This window comes from Netta rufina, assembly GCF_964035555.1.
Source record: "Netta rufina genome assembly, chromosome: 1".
Lineage (NCBI taxonomy): Eukaryota > Metazoa > Chordata > Aves > Anseriformes > Anatidae > Netta > Netta rufina.
The window spans coordinates 204,760,139-204,780,903 of NC_140123.1; the positions used below are offsets into that span (position 1 = coordinate 204,760,139).

The 20,765-nt window shown below is 40.5% G+C and overlaps 1 protein-coding gene across 1 annotated transcript in view; it reads left to right on the plus strand.

The window, feature by feature from the left end:
* The window catches only part of EXOC4 (exocyst complex component 4), a 367,902-nt gene that overhangs the window by 175,009 nt on the left and 172,128 nt on the right, over positions 1-20,765 (plus strand). The window lies entirely within an intron of this gene.

Consider the following 20,765-nt stretch of genomic DNA (forward strand, 5'->3'; position numbering starts at 1 on the left):
CTGCTTTTTCCTTGCGTGGCTTTTCTTTATCATCAGACGTGTCCTTTCCTATTCAGGGCTAGCATCTTCAGAGAGCACTTCCCTCCTTTGCTCTGTTTGCCTTACTCATTATCATGAGTCAGTCAAGCAACAGGGCATTTTTTTTCTCCAGCACTAAAAGCAAGCAATAATAAAAGAGTAATAAAGACAAGAAACTGGAATCCGATCGTGAGAGCAAGGTTATTCTGAGCGTCATCTCAACAGCTGAGAACTGGTCAGTTGTGACTTCTTTTGACTTAAAAATGCAGAGGGAAAGTGCATTAATTCTGCAAATGTAAATTTTTGATGTCGTGACACCAGATCTTTCAATAATCTTTAGAACAGCACCGGTTGTGAAGACATCAAAACATGTGAGACACTAAAATCCGTTACGGTGTTTCAGATCTTTCCTAGAAACAAGGGTTGTGTGCCCTGTACGCTCGTCATTTATTGATGGATGCCTATAATGATAATTTCATAAGCGCATTTTATTTTAACGCCCATCTCTTTTGAAATGAAAGAAATGTGCTGAAAATTAAATTCCTAGACCATAATGTATGTTTTTCAACTATTTTACTGTGAGAAAAGGAGTGGTATTGTGAGAAAAGGAATGCACTAAGCTATTCAAGATGACCACCGGGATATAGACTTTGGTCCCTTCATCTTAAATGAATTTGCAGGTTTCTTTCAAGCTCAGAGGGAGTGGGGATGCTCTTATTTTTATTGATGAGTTGCTTCACATTGATTTAGAAACTGGCAAGATGCTTTTTGCTTTCTGTTTGCTTCCCTGCTTCATTTTTTTTTTTTCTGTTTTTGCCATCCTAGTCAAACATGAGTGCTCTGCTTTAAATAGCACTCCTCACAAACACTTCACTTTCAATACCAGCTTGCAAGATAGGCAGTAGAAATAATTTGCTTCATAAAAAATAATTACATCAAGATTAAGGTATCTGTGTACAATATATTTTTCTCGCTAACCATCTGCAACATCTTAACTTCCGTGCGTTGAGTGGTGCATCAATAACTGCAGGGAGAAAAAGAAAATACTCCATGACCCAGCTTACCTTTTTCTCCGTGGTGAATGGAACGAGTTTGGCAGTAGGTGAAGAATGTAGAAAATTTGAAAATGTGATTTTTACCTGCTTTAATCATAGACAAAATAATTTTTTTTTATGGGAGTCTTTGTTGTATTTCTTTTAACTCATGGTCTGCATATGCTGCATGGGACATGGTGTATTTGGGACGAGCATAGCACTGGACTTCTTTGGGCAATAATTGCTTCCAGGGAATTCAGTTCCTGATGGAAGTCACCAGAAATGACCTGTCCTACCCCGCAGACTGGCATAACCACTGACTCCTGTTAAAATTGCCTGTATGGTGCTGGCTGTCACTTGTAAATGCTGAGTATGGGGGATTTGCTAAAATATCGATATGTGTGATAATTTCTGTCACATCATCTTATGTGTCTATTGCTTCTTGGTTAGATCTTTGTCACCCTTTTCTAGGCATTATTGTATTAAGTGTCAAGCTCTCCGGGAGGTAATTGCTGCAGAGGTGTGAAGTTTTCACTTGCTTTATTTTCCATTTGTTTTTGAGGCTGCCTATGGCCTGTCTCAATCATCTTTCATCGATGTTGCCTGTACAGGCTTAAAATGAATCTGTTTTGAATTCAAAACGATCGATATTTTCTTTAGAAGATTTTTTTTCTTATTTTTATCAAGTTCACATAAGTACGTTGGCGGAGAAGTTTTAACACTGTATGGACTAGCTGATTTTATTAGGATGCTGAGTGCTTCTTAAAAGTATTAAGCTAACTAGATCACTGGGAAACCAGACATCGGTGTGATGATTTAAAGCCTGAGCATCGCTTTAAGTGGTGGCTTTAAAATGTAATTCAGCACAGTAATGTGAAGTGGAGAGTTGTAACCAGAGCATTCATATTCATCAGTCTGAATTCATCTCTTTGTGCTACTGATAGAAAAGTGTCATTTTCCATCACATCAGAGAGCTGCAGAACCGCAGAGCTAAGTTTGCTGGTTATAATAGCCTTGTTTTTATAGCCTTTTTTGTTTGCAAACTGAGACTGAGCTTGGATCCAGACCCCTTTGAGGAACTCAGGAGTCGGCAGGCGTTCAGTGGGCTGCACATTGGCACCCGTGTCTCCGGTAATGAAAATTCATTTAGAGAAACTCTTACCTACAGCCACGGAGAGTCAAAGGGCAGACACATCCAAGTAGTTTTCAAAATCTGCCTTTCCTTGTATTCATTTTGAGCAACAAGCCGGAGTTGGGAAATGAGTCGTTATGCCGTTTGGGATGTGGGCCCCTAATTTCCACTAGGACAACTGAGATTCACCAGGCCCCAGATTAATTACCAGGATTTAATGACACCACCACACAGATAATGAATGAATAGCGGATTTTTGGAAGACAAGTGGGTATTCTAGTGGAGATGATTCCTGGGAATAGATTTTACTAACTACATATGAAAACTAATTGCATTTACAAATTGAAGAGGAGCTCACATCTGATTCTCCTTAATTACATATTGCGGGAGGTGTCGAAGTATAAAAGTTACCAAAAGAGTCCAGTTGCTTTCTTCATCCTTCACTGCTACCCAGCATCTGCCCGGCTCGTTAAAGCACTGGTGTTATTGGTCTGAGGGCTGACGTCTCCCGTTGGAGGCAGGAAACGTGTGGGACCAACGCTGAAGCCCTTACGTTGTAGAATATTGAACAGCCTGAGTGATGTCTGTTGTAACATTTGTTTGGTGGTTGTTTTTTTTTGTTGTTGTTTATTTGTTTCAGCTGGCATTTGAAAGGCACTTGGCTCTTCAGGGTAATAATCATTTTACATATGCTTTATAGAGTATGTTTATTACCAGACAATTGAAGAACAGATGTCTGCAGTCTTGAGGCTTGAGGGGGAGGGACAGGAGGGGCTGGAGATGGAGGGGATGATGGCGTTTTGAATCGTGAAAGCACCGCTGATGCTAATGCAGTTGAACATTGTTTGGATATTGGGTATTAAAGCCGCAAGGGTATCTATTTATTAGTATCAGCCACACTTCATTAAGATCAAGCAGCAATTAAAAGGGTTGTGGGATGGAAGAGAAAGCAAAGTGTTCATTGATTCGGAAGAAGCAATCATTTCTTCGTGAAACTGTATCCTTGTGAAGAAGGGCTCTAGAATGGCTAAATTGACTTGGCACCCTTTACCTGTCTGTCGTATGGGCAGTTCTGTCAAACAGCACTTCACTCCTTGCCAGATGGGAACGAGTGCACCGTGTCAGCACTATTGTAATCCCTGCCTTCATAGGATCTTTGATTTCAAAGCCTGGACAGTAAGAAAGTGAAAAACGAAATGTTGATTTGAGTACCAAAAAAATCCAACCAAACAATGACAACAAAAAAACCCTACTGCTTTCACTCCGCTGGTGATGTTTGAGATGCAAAGACTGAAGTTTAACACTCGGTCGTGTGCAGTGCTCCAAGGCACTGCAAAGTTTGCCAGTTCCTGGTATTTCCGACTGCTCAGAGGTCGGGAGTAGGGGGGGCAGGCAGCATAGAGTTTGACAATTTAATTTAACAATTGAATGATTATGTTCATTTAAACTGGTTGGTCCTTGTCGTTCACAGCAGTAGCTTTTCAACTGTTAGCATTTTTGGAGTTTTATTTTCTTTCATCTGTATTAACAGTGAAAAAAGAGTGATTGCTCTTTTAATAAATAAAATTAACGCTTTAGGGAATAATCACGGAGAACAGTAATTCTCTTTTGCTGCTGGTTGATACCAGTGTGCTCCTCACCAGCTGGTGGCAATCTGCTCTGAACTGCTGAAGGTCACATTTCAGACTCCACTGGTAACCTGCCCTTGGGAGGGATGTACACGATATACAGGATATATACGTACATGCAGGTACACATGTATTAACAGTGATGTCTAGCTTTCCATGCTTTAGAAATAATCACGTCAAAGCTCCTACTTAATTCAGGATATGTCAAGATGAAAGGTACTGTATGTAGAGTTTAAATCCTCTGTTTATTTTCAAAATGTTAGGAAGCAATGGCAAAGACCTTACCAGCTCCCAGGGGACATCTAAGTCCTTTGGCCTTTGCAAGCATCAACTGCTGCTGCAGTTGAGCAGTGTTCATAGCTGCATACCTGTAATTGATACAGAGCTGCGTGTATAATTAAGAACATGTGTATGTCACTGATAATCCCTCTTATTAGTTAGTTTTACAGCTGTAATAATAAAGAGTTTAGTTTTAAAATATGCTGTAATATCTTACAGTGATGTACTATAAAATTAATATTTGATACTGCAGAATGTGTTACTTTGGAAGCAGAAGGAGCGTGAGAATTTGATTAGTTTGTTAGTTACTTTTAGTGTGTTGAGGGTATGTTAAATGATAGCAGGATTGTTAAGAAAAATGTGTGGCATTTTATCAGTCTAAGAGTAATATATTATCATTGAAGTAGGTGGAAAATGTCAAATACTCTTAGGGCGCAGATAATGGTAAATAATGAGAGCTGATGTTTTTAGCTTCTTGAAAGCAAAGTACTCGATTTTAGAGAAATCAATAAAACTGACTCAAGGTGGGAGATGGAACTTATAAAATAATACTGACTGACTGAAGTCTGTATTTCCCAATGAATAATATTCAGAGGAGAAGGGGTTAAGAAAAAATAAAAAAGATGTAAATTCAAGATGCTCTTACACAGGAAAACATAATTAGTGCAGTTTTAATGCCAATGACCCCTTCAGAATAAAACTATCCAGGTTTCATGAATGGTTTAAAGTCTAACATTCAGACATGCCTTTATCTTCAAAAAGAGGGGGAAATACCACTTAGGTCATCTAAATCTTGCTTCTGCAAGGTAGGCTGTATTCTCTCTTTACTGAGCAAGGCTACTGGGGCAGGGAGAAGGTGCATTCCCGCAAGCTCTGCAGTGCATCAAAGCAAATGGGGCTCAGATCAGGAGGTCTCGACTGCTGCTTCTCATTATGATACCAGGAGTCATCATGCTGCTTAATATTCACGTCTTTATTTTGGAATCGTTAATACTCGTCCTTGAACGTGACAGGTGCTCGATGCAACTTTTCATACATTCGCTGTTTACTTCAGTTGACCTCAATCGCAAGCAACAAAATCTTAAGGGAGCAATTTGACACCCACCTACTGAATTATTTTTTTTCTCCCCCTGGTTTAATGAGTGTTTAGAAGACATTTGGTTGACGAGTTCCTCGCTGTTGACATTTAGTACTTTATATCTGTCAACAGCAAGAATGAATGTTTCTTGCAGGCGAATCCTAACTCTTTTTCCCTTTGACAAGCTCTCATAAAGTCTGCGTCGCTGAATTATAAAGACACATTTCAGAAAAGCTCGCTGTTGTGACACTGCTAAGAAAAGGTTTAGTTCTGACTGAGGCCATCGCAAAAATGGGGCGCGTGCACGGGAAGGGGATGGGGAACAGCTTCACGTTTTGTGCTTTTTTTTTTATTCCCCCAATGCCTTATGAGAACTGACAGTCCTACTGTGCGTGTCTGATTAAAGATGACAGTTTATAAAAACCTTAAGGTAAGGCTGTTCATTTTCGATGACAGAAAATAAAGCGATCCCCCCCACCTCCCACACAAACAAAAACTCTTACACGCCAAAAAAAAAAAAACTCTTAATATGTGATGCATTGATTTTATATTGTCTGTCAGAGAATGTGCTTCAGCAGATCAGTCAAGTTTTGAGTTTTCAAACATGCTTCATCCCTACAGGAAATCAACAGCCTGTCAGAAATTTCACATCTCTCCAGCTCCTCCTTTCCTTCGGATGAAATACAACCTGAAGCAACATAGAAATTTGACATTTGCAAGAACTTGCACTGAATAGCTGAGAGCAGCATTCATTCATTTCCATGATAGCTAATTACTTCTAACCCATATTATGTTCATCAAGCCAACAAAGTAGTTTCAGCTCATTTCTTAATAGAAACACTGGCTAGGTTTAGTTCTAGCAATTTAACTCATGTTTTCATGGAGTAAGATTAGAGTTCCCTATATTTCTGAACACTGTTATTTTCATTGTAGTATAAGTAGAGATTTAGTCATACAAGTTTTCAGTGCCTTATTTATTCCATTTGAATACTGCATGACAAGACTTGAGTCATGTCCTGACAGCAAGTCTCGAGATACACCAGCAAACCTTGTGTAGATCTGTTCCTCTGGTGCATTATCAAAGAGATGATGAGCATCACTGCTGAATGTGTGTTAAGAAGTTGGAAAAAAAAAAAAATGCTGAGTATAATGATGAGGTTTCCTCCAAGTAGAAGAAGTGATGTTGGGCTGGAGAAAGGCTATTTTTGACGTTTTAAGCTTGTTGTAGTGTTACACCAAAATTTAAAATGGGCAAAAGCCAGCACAGTTCTATGAAGATGTTAATCTAAATGATGCTTTCACCAGCACACTTACGGTGAAATCAATAGATATAAAACGTGGATGCATAGACCAGACTATTCCATTATTACTGAATCCTCTTCAATAATTTAATTAGCAATTACATACATAAGCTCTCTAGTATCTACAGCTTTCTTTGGTGTCAGGTAGCCTTTCCAATGCATTGTTCAGGTGAATTGTCCTCAACTCTGCTGAGAGGTGGATGTTCATGGTAGAACTTCCTTCTTCTTGAGTCTGCCTGTTGTTTTTCTGTCCTGTCCAAGAGTCTGTATCCAGCACTTTCTTGTTATGGGTCCACAGATTCTTCTTAATGCAGTGACCACTTAATTTTGTTACACCGTCACAATATATTGTATAAATTTTGGGGGGAAAAAAATGATTATTTAAACCCAAGGTGAAGCTACAAACAGGTTAGATGTTAATAATCTCCCTGTCAGGCAGCTTTGTTGCTGTTGAAATAAGCTTGAGCCAAAACAAAAACATATAAAGTTTTATACTACTAAGGGTTTATATGATCTTTGGCCTGGAAATAGCAATGGCAATGCTGTATTTCCTGTGCAGTAAGTCTGAAAAAAGGGCTAAAAACGTTGAGAAGCACTGACTAAGTTGAACCATGTCTTTCTACATCCTGGTGTAATGAGCCACCAGAGAAGGCAGAAGGCAGAGTGACTCCTTTTCCTTATGCAGTCAATTTTTGTTACTGTTAGTGGTTGTGAAACAGTTTCTCTCTGCTGATGGGTTTTATTTTCCTTTTTAGCTCTGGTGTCCATAATTCCCAAAGGGAATACATAGGTCAGAGCTGATCTAGTTTTTCTGATACTGACAGCTTTTGACTTTCACTTTTGCTGTTTCCATAGATCATCATTTGATGCCAAAACTTCTGCTACTTTTGTTCTACCTTCTACAAATACAGTTCCTAGCTTTCCATTTGAGTTCCTGTTAACAGCTGAGGTTAAAAGTCCAATGTTCTCAGTTACAAACTGGCCTCTTCCAAGCGCCAACTAGAAACCTGAAATCTCTTCTTTAAATATTGTATTTTTTTGTAGGTGATAGTAGCTATGATGACTGGAAGCATACTGGGTTTTAGTAGGAGGATTTGGATTTTTGGGGTGGCCTTTTGGAGGAGACCAAGGGCTGCCCCATGTTGGTCATGGCCTGTTGCAGACAGCTCCAAAATGGCTCCCCCTCAGGACACCGCTGAGCCTGTCAGCAAAGATGGTGGCACCTCTGTCATAGCATAGCTAGGAATGACCAAAGTGCTGCACAGGAGTGAGGAGAAATTGTGAGAGAAACGGGCCTTATGAACACCTAGGTGAGAGGAGGAGAGGGAGACAGTGCTCCAGGCATGGGGCAGAAGATCCCCTGTGGCGAGGCCCATGGTGGAGCTGCCTGTCCCCTTGCAGCCCATGGAGGACCAAAGGAAGGACCTTCCACAAGGAAGGAGATAGTTTTTATTTAAATTCATTTAGTGCTTCTGGTCCAGCACCAGACCTAACAGGTAGTCAGGGAAGTCCTGTAACATTTTTACACCGTGTCACTGGACCCATAATTCTACATCAGAGCATTTCCTTACCCATCAGCCAAACAGTCAAAGCCTCTGAGAGGCGATCCTACTAGGACATTTACCAGTGTATTTTTCTTACAGCCCGTACAAAATATGTGTATTTTTCTTGAAGAGAATTCAATATACATGAAATTCTTTGGCTTTTTTAAGCTCTGTTTTGATGTAAAATTTCGTTCGCCTCTAGGAAAAGTTATTTTATTCCTTTAATCCACACCTCTCCAGTACAAACACCCAGGCAGTGACTGCCTGATTTGCTGTTGGTGCTTTACCCAGGCAGGCAAACGAATTGGTGCAGATTATTGTAGTGGGGACCCATGAGGTGAGACATGTAAAATGCATAGCTTGCTTTCTAAAGAATCTTGAGTATTGTGCGAGTTGAAACTGGCTGTAAATTATAATCACCCAATGGCACCTTGTTAGCAGGACAGGTGCGAGAATGTGATTAGAGATGGGGAGTAACCTTCCTTTGTCACAAGAAGGTCATCTTTTCAGATTGCAGCTGAGAGTCAAGGAAAGGAGCTGGTACAGTGGAAGCCTGGACCATGGATCACGTTTTTAGTTATTTATTTTTTTAACCGGTTAAGTGTTAAACTGTTACACAGAACGTTCTGCAGAAGTTTGTAGGTGTTATATTCAAGAAATAGGAGATGAAATGTGATTGAAAGGGGTCTTACGTGCACTGAAGTTTACAGATTTTTTTCTTTCTGCTGTTTATTTTCCTTTTTCTCCCCTAACCCCACCCTAGAACTAGAAGCATAAGCATTTTTTTTCTTAGAATCACAGAATATCCTGAGTTGGAAGGGACTCACAAGGATCATTGAGTCCAAATCCTGGTTCCTCAGAGGACAACCCAAAAATCAAACACTGCCTGTGAGAGTTGTCCAGCCTTTCGACCCCCAGTCTGTACGTATCCAGAGTTGTCTGATCCCAGGTGCAGAACCTGGCACTTGCTCTTGTTGAACTTCATGTGGTTGGTGATTGTCTGGCCCTCTCATTTTTCAACATCTCTCTGCAAAGGTGTCTCTGCCCTCAAAGGAGTCTGCAGCTCCTCCCAAAAACGTTCTGTTTAGGAAAGTTGGAAAGGAAGATTGGATCCATTTGTTTAATTTGAGGATATTAAGTACAAAATGGCATAAGCTTGGAATATTTTAGGGATCCTGAGTTTTCCTCTGAGATGCATATTTAGTGCTTTGGCTTCTCAGGGTGTATGAAACTGTTCAAGCACAAGGTAAGGGTCCCCTGTGCAGGAGTCAGGGCTTTTCTGGCAGCTCCTCTGGCACTGGGGAATGAACTTCCACAGCAACTGAAGCTTGTTTTGATGTCACTAGTTTTCATTTCCAATGTAATAAGTACATCTCTTACACTTAAATAGTGTGCAAAACAGCAGAACTCAAAAGGTGTAGCTGGCAAAGAAAAAAAAAAAAGGCATTTTTTTTCTATTTTCTTCCCCAAAAAGGAAGCAAGTTCTAGGTTTGCAATCTGTTTATGGAAGTCATTCAGAAAATACATCAGTGAGGGCTTTCCCTGAGCATAGTAGAAGAAATACAAGGGTGAAAACCTAATGTGGTTTAAATCTGACTCACGGTATGATAGTCCTGAAATGTTTAGGAGAGCTAATGTAGTTACTTTAATAAAGCTTTATAAATTTTTGATTAAAGTAGAGTAGAGCTATTTTGTGCTTAAAAAAAAAAAAAAAAAAAAAAAAGTGATTTCTGTGTTTTGTGCTTGCCTTTATCAGTGAAGATACACAACCCAGGGTGACAGCTTTTGGGGTTCCATTTCCCCTATTGAGAAATCAGAAGAATGCACAGCTGAAAGGAAAGGCTTCATATTTTTAGTTTTTAAACCAAATTTATTTCACATAGATGACACGTTTAAGGATCTTCTGGGAAAAGCCTTTGGTAGTGTATTGGTGTTCTTACGTACAACATAAAATTCTGTAATTTGGGGAAGTCCAGCAGTTATCCCAGAGCACAGAGGGGAAATTCGAACACCTCCATGTATATTAACAGGGGAAAAAGAGAGATTTTCAGAGTATTTAGTTTCTATCTATGATTTCACTGAGTGCTGCATGCTGCTGGGGCAGCAGGAGGAAAGTCCTTGCAGCACTGCAAGAGCTGCCTTGCAGGGAAGTCATCTCATGGAAGAGCATGCTTTCAGCCATACCCAAAACAAGCTTTTGGTGGAATGTTCCTTTGGGGTTTCATTTAAAACTCTGTAATTTTTAGCAATCTGCAGAACAGTCATAAATAAAATTCGCAGGCCTTTATTTTAGTTATTTTGGGTTCCCCGGCATCTTGAACACCGGATAGATTAGCAGTAATTGCACATTGCGTAATACCACTGCTAAGCACTTCTGCAGCCCCTTTCATCTGATAACTTGCAAGCTTTTTATAGACGTCAATTCATTAACACCTCAGCGTGAAGTGCATTGCTGGGTACCTGGAAATCCTGGCTCTGCGACAGCCAGGGATGAAGGCACTGTGGATGAAGCAGTGAGTTAAACAGTCATAAATCCTCCGTGGGTTTGGAATAGGTGGAACGGAACTGCAAGTCGTAAATTCCCACTGTTATTAATCAAGGTCCAGACTTTTCCATTTTGTTGCAGCTTTGCCTCTGGACAAATGGGTTTTGCTCTGGAGGGTGTGACAGGGCTGTGACAGCTTAGTTTGGCTGGGAGAGAGGTCCTCTAACCTGGCAGTGAAGGCTGTGTGGGCAGGGTATGTATAATGTGGGTGATATTTGAGGACTACACCTGGTGAAAAAGTGGTATGAATGCCTCATGCAGGCTCTGAGCAGCTTTCTGCACATCTCTGTAGCCCCGTCCTTCTCCCCTCTGTATATTCCTTATTCAGATCCATCTTTGGTTGTGCTCCCTTTTCCACTGCTTTAATTACCAATAATTAAAACAGCTTTTTTAGCCATTTCTTTCTATATTCCCCTTCCGACCACATTTCAAACCACTTCTTCTGTCTCTGCCTGACTTCCACGCCTGTAAAACAGGGATGTTCGTCCTGCACTGCCATGGTGGGGTAGGAGCAAAAGGTGAATGAATCACCTCTGAGATGCTGAACAAATATCATCGTGAAGGACATTAAATAATACTGGTAGGCTGTGACCAGACCTGTAAGCTCCTTACAGCAGAGATAGGAACCTCTCTGTGAAATGCAAGTGAAACCTTTGGATAACATGTATTAGATACTGGATTATTCATTAAATTTTTAGTCTTCTAATTTATTTACTACCTCTGTGAAGTGGGTGCCTATGAAATTTCCACTGTGATTCATAATTCCTGTGCAAGCAAACTCCTGTTCAACTGCACAGTTAGCTTCCTGATTTCTGATTTAAATCCATTCAGTCCATTTAAATATACTATTTTCCTTGCTCATGGATTTATCTCTTCTCCTTCCTACCTCTTCAGCTGTTTTAAAAGTGCCTTAAAGCAATGTGACCTGGTGGGAGTGGGAGCAGGAAAAGGATGCCCTGGCTCTGGGGTGGGTTCCTGGGGCACACGAATGCACCCAGGATGAAATAAATGCACAATAGCAATTTCTGCTCTTGTTTATCCACCACCGAAGTGTCAGGGCTCTTGGGTGATGTGGTAACTTCATTTCATTCAGTGAATTTGGTATTTTATTTTTTAAAGAAGCTGTTGGAACAAGCGTGCTGCATATAACCATAAAAAAGAAAGAAAGAATGCTAAATGTTGAACTGAAGAAGTCAGCTGGGAAATGCAGGTCTGCTCCCCCCTCCCCTTACCTGTAATTTAAGTAAACAAGTTCTTTCACCTTTATGCTTTGGTTCTGACATTTTAAAACTGGAAGGAAGGAAAGAAGGGGAAAGAAAGATGTGTTCATTTAATTCAAAAAAAATAAATGTATTTTGCCCTTGCTGGTAGGATGCTGGGGTCTGGTTTTGACCAAGTAACAACACGCAGTGACAAGGCAAGACATTTTCATCTGCTTAAACAGAAGTACAGCTGGTTTTCCTGAGCAGCAAACATCACCAAGCCCCACTGTAGAGGGCTTTTAGTCCCTTTTATTGATTTTTATTTTATTTTTTTTATTGTTGGCTTGTATTCCTGAAAGCCAAATTTTTATTTTGGCTTTGGAAACGAGAATATTCCTTCTCGAGATGTCCTGAAATCTGGAGCACCTGCTGGGAGCCTCTTAGCACAGAAGTGGTACCCCCCTCATGCTCAGGGGCAGCAGAGCCAAGTGGAAATGCTCTCAGACCTCAGATCCAACACCGTTTAATCACCTCTGCCTCTGCTCCCTTATCTGCAAGTCGGAGATAACGTTTATTCCGCGGGTCCATTGAGTAGTTTGTCATCTGTAGATGAACAGCCACATCAGGCAGCTAGCTGTGCTGCTGGTTGGGGGGGGTTTATGGTTGGTTAAGTGATTCTGGGCTCAGGGACGGGGCATTAATAGGAGGGCACGAGGCTGGGTTTCTGCGGAGGTAGGCTCCAGGAATCACAGCTTGTCCAAGCGTTATGGATGTTGGTTTGAGTGGATGGACACCAGTAAATAGTTTTGTTCCTGGAGAACATCCAGGCGGTGACATATGAGTGGGAATTGAACCTTGGAAATGGACCTGCAGGTTCAGGTGCTGCTCGTGGTAGAGGCAGCTTCAGGTTTTGGGAGCCCAGTGGGACCGTTTGAGGCCATTGCCTTCGTTCTGTCTGTACCTTCAGGTAGATGAGTTTCTGATTTATTTATATAAATATGGGAATAGTAAAATGTTACAAAATAGCAGAAGCTAAAACCATCTCTTTTTGAGCCTTTGTTGTGACTTAAGAATCAATCCATGGAATAATAACTGAAACTAACATTATATCATTCCATGATTTTATAATTTCTGAACAGAAATGCTCTTATTTACGTTTCTTAGGCAGTCCCAGTTGATTCATCATAGGAGAAAAAGCCTTCAGAGAAGACACAGGCTGGCAGTGCTATGTGTGCTGTAAAAGTTAATGATGGCCAGGTACTGGCTGAGTGTCCCAGCGATTTTAATCATTTTTCTTGACCTTTTTTCAGTTAACTCGTTTCCTCTGCAGTAACAGTGAGTGTCTGTAAAGTTAAAAGCAACCAAACATTTACACTCCATAAGGTCAAATAGCATTGCTGAATAAGTATAGATCCCTCAGAAACTGTTACTTGGATTTGGGATACCCAAGTTTATAATTTCTAGCACTGCAGCAGGTAGCTAGCTCAGCGGACACAAGATGTTACATCGATGTAATTGTTTAGAACATAAAGGAAAATTTCAGACCTCCTGTGAGAGAAATAACACTAAATACACCAAGGAGGAAGAAAGACTGGGGAATGTCAGATTTGCTTCTCTTCTAACAAGTCTCCTGGGCTTACAGAGGGTGGAAAAAAAGTCACCATTCGTCTGCATCTTGATGAAGATGAGTGACAGCCGTGGTCAGGTCTGGTTGATGGCCAGATAGATCACAGTGTAGAAAGGCAAACTGCTACACGGAGAAGGAAAGCTTAAATTTTCTGAAATTTTATAATACTACAGGGAGGAAATAACATCAGCCTCTTCTCCTTGATCCTTACAAATGATGGAGACTAGTCTTCAGGCTGAAGCCGTTCTTCATTTGGTTTTACAGGGGTGTGTAGTTTATCACTGCGATTCATTCCTCATTGTGAAAAGCATCCCTCTCGGTACACGCCGCATAATTGATGTTAATGAAAATGGGGTTTGCAATTCACTCAGAGAGTCAGACTGGGCTTGCGCTTCTTGCAAATCAGTAATCTGAACTGAAAGCAAATTGTTGTTTAAAAAAGAGAAATGAAAGTTAATTAATTGCAAGGAATCTCTAGATTGTTACTTGCTATTTTCTTAACATTGCTATTTCTCTCCCTCTCCTTCGCCAGGCTCCCAAATCATTGCTCCATCTCCATCCCCGATAGCATTCTTCCTATTCCTCATGGCACTTTGAGTATTGGGGGATATTTTCTGCTGCCAATTCATCAGGGTCCATCTTCCTTCTGTAGAAGAGGTGCCAAAATTGTCGCCTATGTGATCTGCTGATAAAACAATTCATCCAACCTCTGCTCGGCTGCTTTTTTCCCCGATGTCCCTTCTGCACCCTCCCCATCACGTCCCCAGGACTGAACATGGGTGCTGCCGTGTGGCTGCTTGCACAGGCACGTGAAACACACGTTTTTCCTTGTATGATGGGAGGAGATCAGTCCCATGCATCCCTCCAGAGCCTCCTAAAGAAGATGTTTGGCGTCTCCTCCATATTAAAATAAATAGAAGTTGTCAAGGACGGAGAACTATTGTTAGTGTAAGCAGAATGGGTACTTATTATCAGTTTTAGATACGCCCAGGCCAATAGTTAAATGTTTTTCTCTGGTTAGTTTGATGAAAGGCAGTAATAGATTTAATTGCTGGTTGTCATTTATAATGTGGTATATGCAGTATTTGAGTTATTCTGATAATGCGTTGTAATTACCTGCCATCAAGCGTTTTACAATGTTAAAAACATGATCTTTGAAGAAATGTAGCTAAGTTCTTTGAATTGAAGGCAATAGCTATTGAGAGTACAATATCATTTTAAAATGTCAATCACGTAAGTTAGGTAAACAAAAAGAAGAGTGGTTGGCGGTTGTTGGTTGTTATTTTTTTTTTGTAAATTCTTCCAGTGCCCTTAAACCTTCCCAAAAGCTTGGCAGAGTAAGCAACGTGCCTGGAGGGCTGATAAATAAAAGCTATTTCAGAGTCCCCTGCGCACACACCCAGGCTGGAAAATGTTGTGTGCTGTGCATAAAGCACGATCCAGGAAGCCTCTTTGTGTTGAAACCCAGAGGGATTGCTGCTCATTTCACCTTTCTACAGTACCAGCTAGGAGAGAAAAACTCTCTCGGGTAGGGCTGCCCCTAATTCTGCATGAGGAAAGGTCGTGGTAAATGCTGGATGAGGCAAAATTTTTTACAAGGCAGAGGTTTCAGTCTGCATTGAGCTTTTATATGCACACAAATGAATCAACAGATGCAAGCAGAACATTGGTGGTTGAGCTACCAAATTTGTGTGCTCAGGTGGTTCAGTCGTGTGCCTGGTCTGCCAAAGGATGAGGGAAGGAGAGAAAAAAATCTCAAGTCTGCTGAATACAGGTGTGGCTCCCGGCAACATTCACCTACTGCTATCATCTTGATGCAGAACACCCAAATTCCTGAAAATATTTAATCAGCAAAGTTGAATTTTGATGAAACCCCATGCTACAGCCCTATTACCACTGCAGAAATTAATTATAATCCCTAGCAATGCCGTCCGTTTGTGAGGATTACCGCTGGTGAGCTGGCACCTTTACACATTCTTCCCCTTTTACGCTTTGCAAAGCAGGCTGTGAGGTGGAAGCATCCCTGTGTGGACAAGTTCAACTCCTCACCTCTTCACATACCAAATTTATTTGCGTAACAAAGCGTCCCGTGGAAGACGAATTAAAACACCACATACATATTACACGTTTTTAGCCAGATCATTGATTAATAGATGTAAATCGACTGAAAAGTGAGCCTCTTTTTTTTCTGCAGGGAGGTGCATGGTGCATCTATGGTTTCACGATGGGTTTCATACTGCAAACCCAGACTTTCCCCTAGCCCATGGCATTTAAGAAGTGATTGTTCTTTATTTATCTTTATTTATTATGTTGAATTTAACATATGTTGCCAGAAAAAAAGGTGAAAAGACCAACAGAGGTGTTTTTCTTCATCCAAGATGAACATGAAATAAAATCTTTCTTATGGTTCTTTTGAATTCCCAAAGCTCAGGTAGGTCTTACCAGCAACATGCCCATGTTTTAAAAGCATTTTAAAATATATTATTTTCCTTTCCTTTTGATATGAAATCAAACTGGGATAACTGGGGCTGACAGCGGATTTTTACAGAGCTTTATAGACATAAATCCCTCTCTGGATGGAATTAGCATCTGGCACGAGGAGAAGACAACGTGAGTGTCGCTACTGGGCATTTTCTGAGACTTCCCTGCATCGGGTGGCAAGTCCCAGCAGCTCAACACCGCAACGAGTCAAATTGTCAGAAGTCATTAGTGGTTGTCACTTCACAGCCCTCAGACTGGAGCTCCCCCGTTGGAATTTCAATGGAAAGATTTTGTTGTTGTTGTTCTTTAAGTAGGACAATCAGATGTTGTGCATAAACGGCTGGGATTTAACCCATTCATAGCTTTTTTTTTGGCTATGGTTGCAAAGAGACGGTAAGTTTAGGGGATTGAGGTTTGGTTCCATGCTCAGCCAGGATTTTTGCCAATTTATTAAGTCTTTTTGCACTCAAATCCCCAAGGACTGATTTTGAAGCTCGATCTCAACAGAGATACGGGCCTCTTGGGTGTGGATAGAGGAGCTTCGCTGGAAACTGTTGGTTTAGGAAGTAGCAGCTTCAGCACATTGGGGCTCTTTGTTCCTTGTCATTCATTATTGCTTTCCCTCTGTTTTTGTTTTTTTGGTGTTTTTTTTTGGTAGTATCAAAATAATATTATTTTACTGAATTAGCATTTTAAATAAATTGCACGAGGAGAGAGTGTAGTTGCTGTGTTCCCCTGGCTCTGTACAAAACAAAGCAGGGCAGTGCTAAGTGATGCTGTTTGTCTCTGTTTATAAATGGGTGCCCTTTCCGTGGGCTTATTCCTTAGTTTCTAATTGGGAGCTTTTTGATTGTTAATTAAGCCAGTTTGCCTGATGAAAGGAAAGAGAAGACTGATTAAGCAGGATGTAAATAAGCTAATATCTTGTAGCGCAGGGTTTGTCAGCTAGGTCTGTCCTTAAAGGCTGCTTCTGCACATCTATTTCAGCTCGTAAATGTTCTTTACCCCTCTGATTTAGCCCTTCTAGCAAAATCCCTCCAGAGCCATGGTCACTGGCAAAGATTTTCATCTTCTTCTTGGCTTCTTCTGCTCTAGGTCCATGTTGTAGCTCTGCACTCTAATTCAGCCTCCTCCAGGACATTTGCTGCTCCAACACAACCACTGAAACAAAAGTCTGACAGGTTTTTTTTTTGTTGTTGTTTTTTGTTTTTTTTTTTTAATATATTCTTCTATTCCTTTCTCTAATAGAGGAGGATTTGGGGAGCCTTATTTAGATTATTTTTTTCCAGATTCTCAGATACAAAGTGCTGCCACTACCCAAGGGCGTCGAAACTGGTTCCTAGGGAGTTATTTTTGTAGAGGATTTTTTTTGCACATAGCCATACAGAAATAGAAAGGTTTCGGTTTAATTTATATGCTTTGAATTCCCGAATTTAAAGGACATATCAGTAATGGTTTGGTGCTCTAATTAAATACCTAATTATGTTGAGCTCATTTTACATTTATTTTTTTTTTGCCAGTTTCTGATGGCTTTTACTGTAACAATCTTTGTTGTTTATGCAATTCAAAGCATATGTTTGAATTCTTCCGTCTCCTGTGTCTTATCATTTGGTTGCTCTTTTTTAGAACTGACATACAACTTTAAAAATAATTGCACGATAAGGAATGCAGTGCAATTTTTGAAAGGTACGGATCCAGGAGGCAGCCCCTGAAGAAAAAGAAATAGAGAAGCAGAGTGCAGCTGCAGGTGGGCACAAAACAAGGAGCCAGCTGGTTTTGTGAGCAGCAGAGTGGTTGGGGGCACGCAAGAGTCATTTCCTTGTAGCTTTTGGTTTTATAATTGTGAATTGTGTTACCCATTAGATGCAATGTGTATTGAGGGGTATAAAAAAAGAAAAACTAAAACAATAACATGAAAATCACCGTGAACTTGGCCTGGAGGTGCTTTTTACAGTAAATCTTTTGACGTTTTTGGTATCCGTGTCATTACAAAGTTGGGGTGAAATTCCCACCTTGTATGACAAGCCACCCCGGGGAGCCCAGTTGTGTCACAGGCCGTTAATTTTCATCGTTACAAAGGACACCGTGGCTTTTTCCTTTGTTGAGGTCCATCACGATTTATCTGGGAGGTAGGTAGAGGTGGCCAAGGGGTAGAGCAAGATGTGAAGCTTCAGGCTCAGGGACTGTCTCTGATGTGTAACATCTCGAAATCAGCCCAGAAGGCTCGGACCGAACGTTGGCAAGGGGTGTGTGACTTCAGTGTCACTTTGGTTTTAATAGGAAATGTTGCTTTATGGAAATAGATGAAGCCTGCACGCTTTAAGGGAGCCTTCTGGGGCAGGAGTTAGGATTGGCTGCTGCTGGAGTGCGCCCAAGACACATGGGTGCGTGTTCGGATGGTGTCCTCAGGCCTTTGCATTAGCACAGCTTCCCTGTGGTGCCAGCAGATCTGGTCAGTGCTCCTCGGCTGGAAAACCACTGCCTTTCACAAGTTACTGTACTTAAATCCTGCTGAGTTTTTCCTTTCTTTTAGCTATTTGGTGTGTAACAAACAGCACACTGGTATATAGGACAAAAATGCCCTCTCTTTTCACGTGTTCCCATCTCCCCCCTCCCCTTTTTTTTTCTTTTGCTATTTCTCCAGACTTTTTTCTCACTTGCACCAAGGAGGCTATTTAATCTTTGAAACAATGTAAGTGCTATCAGGTACTTTTTATTATTATACAGGTCCCTACAGTAGCTAAGTGCTGGTGTAGCCTGATCTGTTTTCACAAAATCTAGCACAAGATGAATTAAAAACCATAAATTCCTGGGTTACTGGGAGGTGTTGAGCTTTGCTGGTATATGAGTCAAGCCAACTTTTCCCTAAAGTCTTCAAACAGCAACACCATGATGTGTGTACTCATTGCAACTGGTCCTTTTGACTGGGTCACCAGTCCTCAAGGACTATTTGAAGCGTTCGTAGGAGATGGAGGTGGCTTCAGTGAGAGCATCGCTCACCAGTGCTGGGTTCTCCTCCATTCCGTTGCTGCTGCAGAAATTTAGCAGAAAATCAGCTCGGTAAGAAAAACCACAAAATTTAGGTCAGAGAAAGAGAGAGAGAATGAGAGAGAGAGACCCTGGAGCAGGTCTGCATTTAGGTCTGCCCAATTTCACAACTGCTTGGAAAGATTAGACCTGAGAGCTGTTTCTCTTCTCTCTATTCCCCCTGGATTTTAACTGATTTTCTTAACGTTACAGATTACAAAGACACAGAGCTGAAGTTCATGCCTTTATTTGTAGTTTATGAGACCTGATTGCTGATGCTTTGAGAGTTTGTTTGCCAACTGCCATCAATTTCCAGTGCCACAGAGCCTTGCCTTTTATTTCCATGTATGAGCCTTAACAAGGGCTCATCAGCCTGTTTGCTGGACACTTGTCCTCATCTCGTGCACAAGAACAGATCTAAACTCATACTGAAATCTGCACGTTTGCTGATAGTATATTAATAAACGCGTTGAGAAATTCGCTCTCGCGCTGCATGTCAAATAGGTGGGAATATCTATTCCCACAGTTCAATTCTATCCGTGGGTAAGTGCAGTATGAATATACTCCTTCAGCTTCTGAATTGCATATAAAGAACACCATCTGATTCTCTGCTTACTAAAATAAATGTCAGAAAGGACATGACCTAATTATCTTGCTTCCCGTTTTCCATCTACACGAAATCTTTCAGCTTTGTGGGTGGTTTTTGAAACCTCTGATTTTTGTCATTGATCCTAGAATTTCCATAATTTCAGTATTCACTAAAGAGTGCAAAGAAGTAAGCATGTCTTATAATTATGTGATGACATGCAAATAATGTCTCCTAGGTAAAGAATCAAAGTTCTATTCTGATATTGATAAACCTTAGGGGGGGAAAAAAAACAAATGCCCAAATCTTTGGTTTAGCTCAGACCATGCAAGTTCCAGGGTAATGAATTACCTTGGTTGAAGTCCCGAGGTATCCTCTGGAACATTAATAGATATTTATCTTTTACCTCAAACTTCTCCATCCCATTTCTCCTTCCAGCACTTCCTTTGTTGCCTCAACACCAAATTGATGCTCGTAGTTCAAGGGCAAAACACAGCATTTTGACGAGCCGGTTTGCAGAGGGTTGAACAAAATAGACTGAAATGTTAATTGTATGCAAAGGAGCCTTGAAAATGTCTAAGAATTTGGGGGAGGCTTGAAGTTTAATGAATCTAGTAACATTTACATCATCTGGGGATTGTGTGCATTTTCTTATGTTATGTTGAGGTCGTGTAGAGTTTTTTGTCTGTCCAAATCATGAGTTTGTAGTGTTCATCTAGATGTGACACTTGTGGGGCCATGGATTGCTATTGAAAGCTCATCAGAGGATTAGTGAAGTAGACCTCATGAAAGGATATGGACATTTGTCATTAATTTTATTATATCTTAGTGTTTTCAGTCTCCTTGAAAACAGAAGCTGATTTTGTTTTTGCGATAACATACATCTAGTTTTAATGGAACTTACAGTCTTCTTTCAAGATCGCACTGGAGACTCTTCTCTTGCATCCAATGCCAATTAATTTTTTCAGAAAACATTTAAATATAGTTAAATGTTTGTATCTGTGGAGAAGGGAAGACTGAAACACAGAGAGGAAAATGTAAAAATGTCTATTTAGCTTTTCATAAATAATATAAATGCAGAAGATCTGACAACGCTCGTGGTGAGTTTATGGCTATCCCGTAGACTTCTCTAGACAAAGCATTAAAATAATCAAAAATACAGAGTATTTGTTAGAATTAGTAGGCTAATTTAATATCAGAAGAACAATTTTAATTATTTTATGCTTTAAATACGTTTTAAGTGGTAAATTAAGGTGAAGGTGGACAATTTTTATTTCTCTGGG